Here is a 2616-nt window from a genome sequence, read left to right as displayed (position 1 = left end):
GGCCTCGGGGTCTCTTGTTCCTCTCTCTGAGATGCAGAGGACAGAGGGTGGGTGGGATGTCACAGAGGAACATCTAGGCTTGCATCTTAGGAAGCTAGCTTGCTCACTGTGAGCTGACTGGGTCTTTCAGTGCAATCAAGCATGTTCCGTCCTCCCCCTCCTCCCCCATCCTTCCATCTTTCATGAGAGAATAATATAATACATTCCCAAGCACCTGTCACTCACCAGCTTTAACTCATGGCCAGAGCTGTTTTAATCTACAGCTGAGCTCTGCCACCCCATCTTTGCCTTCCCCTCACTCACATATTTTGGACCAAATCCTAGAGTCACCATCATTCTCTCATAGATGCTCAGTTTTCACGTTGGCATTGGGTTCAGGAACACCAGGGAATCTCTGGTCCCAGGTTTTGTTTTGTTTTAAAAAACAAAACTCTCTGTTATAGGCCTGCCTGTAAGTTGTCAGTCCCAGCCAGGCACAGACTCCTGACACTTGGCTTCCTGGGCACACTAGAAGATCTCCAGCCATACCCTGTGCTGGCACATTGCTCGCTGGAAGGATGTGCATCTTCGGTTGTTATTTTACTGGCAATCACTGGTTACTGATTGCCCAGCAGCCATCCTGGGTCCACATGGACCAAGGAGAAAGAACCAAGGCCCACGGGAAATCCGAGGGACTAACAAGGGACTTAGTGCAGAAGGCAGCAGAGCAGCCCCAGAGCAGACTGCGCATCAAGGGGAAAGCGCAGAGAAAGCCCAGTGACAGGAGGTTTCTTTAAGGTGTTTATAAAGTCTTTAAGATCAATCTACACGGGGCCTTGCATCCTGGCTAGGAGACAGAGCAAGGACCTTCCAACCTCCCTGGCATCAGAAAGATATGTCTGTCCCTTTTTCTTTTTCTTTTCTTTTCTTTTCTTTTCTTTCTTTCTTTCTTTTTTTTTTTTTGGGGGGGGGGGGTGTTTGTTTGGGTTAATTTGGTTTCTCAAGACAGGAGTTCTCTTTGTAGCCCTGGTTGTCCTGGAACTTATTCTGTGGACCAGGCTGGCATCAGACTCAGAGATCTGCCTGCCTCTGCCTCCTGAGTGTTGGGGCTATCGGTGTGCGCCACGCCACCCAGCCCTAAGCTTTTCTTTAACTCATTTTCAGAAATCAAAGCTCAGCTGAGTGAGGTCTTGCTCAGAGGTCAGCACTGCCTTTATTCCACTTTGCATCCAGCTTTTCTTTAATCTCTTTACATTTCCTGGTGCCCCCTCTCTCCTCCAGCTCTGTATTTTGTGTTTTTCCTTGCCCCCTTTCATTATAGATCTGCATAAGAATGGCCACAAATAACCAACCAACACAGTATTACAGTCAATACTAGACCATCTGGAAATTTTCTCCACCAAAGCTGCTAAATCTATCCAGTTCATCCTCAGGCAGATTTTTTTTTTTTTTTTTTGAACAAAGGCAGAAAGCAGCCACATTCTTTGCCAAAAATATCACAAGGATGGTCTCAGGCAACACACTAATATTCTCCTCTGAAACCTTTTGAACCAGGCTCCTACAGTTCAAACCATCCTCCATCAGCAGGCAGCAGGAAGAGACACTGGGCCAGGCCTGAGCACCTGAAACCTCAAAGCCCCACCCCCAGTGACACATTTCCTCTTAACAAGACCACGCCTACTCACAGTGTCACTCTCTGTAGGCCTGTGGGGGCCATTTTGATTCAAACTGCTACAAAGAGCTTATGGTTTTTTGTTTCTGCTTTTGTTTCTTTCTATTTATTTTTGAGATTGGGTCTCACTACGTATCCCCAGCTGTCCCGGAACTCACCCGCCTTTGCCTGGAGATAATGCCTGGCTCTGTTCTTCTTTTGAGAAGAGTTACCAGAGGATGAGTTTTAGATGTGTAAGAGGCACTCTTTGGAGACAACAGAACAGCGACGAGACCTGAAAACCTAACAGCGTTCCCATCCCGCTGTCCCATCCCGCTGTCCCGTCCCACTGCCCCGTCCCACTGTCCCGTCCCGCTGTCCCGTCCCACTGTCCCGTCCCGCTGTCCCATCCCGCTGTCCCGTCCCACTGACCCAGACCCAAGGGCAAGCCTGCACGATGTTCACAGGAAAAAGAGTTAGGACTTTTGTGCCTAGATGCAGTGGGGAGAGGCAGGGCGGACATGCTCCAACACAGCTTCGATGACCATGGAGTAGAGGTCTTTCGAAGCAGGAACGGGAGACATTCCTGTAATGTAATATAAATTACAGAGTGTAATTTAATGTAAATGACCTAGAATAACTAGTTAAAGGAGCACAGTGACTCAGACGCACTTCTCAAGCCATAAAATACCATCAACTGTGTGCAGGTCAGAAGTTGAAATTTTAGCCAGGCATGGCTACACACACCTTGATCCCAGTACTCGGGAGGCAGAGGCAGGCAGATCTCTAAGTTCAAGGCCAGCTTGGTCTACAGAGTGAGTTCCAGGACAGCCAGGGCTACACAGAGAAATCTTATCTTAAAAATAACCTAAATTAATAAACAAACAAATATTGAAACGTAAATACAAAATCAGAAAGAAATCCAAAGGCAAGAGAGAAAATCTTGAAAATATGCAGAAGAAGCCATAGACCATAAAACAAAAATA

Source organism: Mus pahari, chromosome 17 (genome assembly GCF_900095145.1).
Source record: "Mus pahari chromosome 17, PAHARI_EIJ_v1.1, whole genome shotgun sequence".
NCBI classification, from domain to species: Eukaryota; Metazoa; Chordata; class Mammalia; order Rodentia; family Muridae; genus Mus; species Mus pahari.
Note: the sequence above shows the minus strand (reverse complement) of the source record.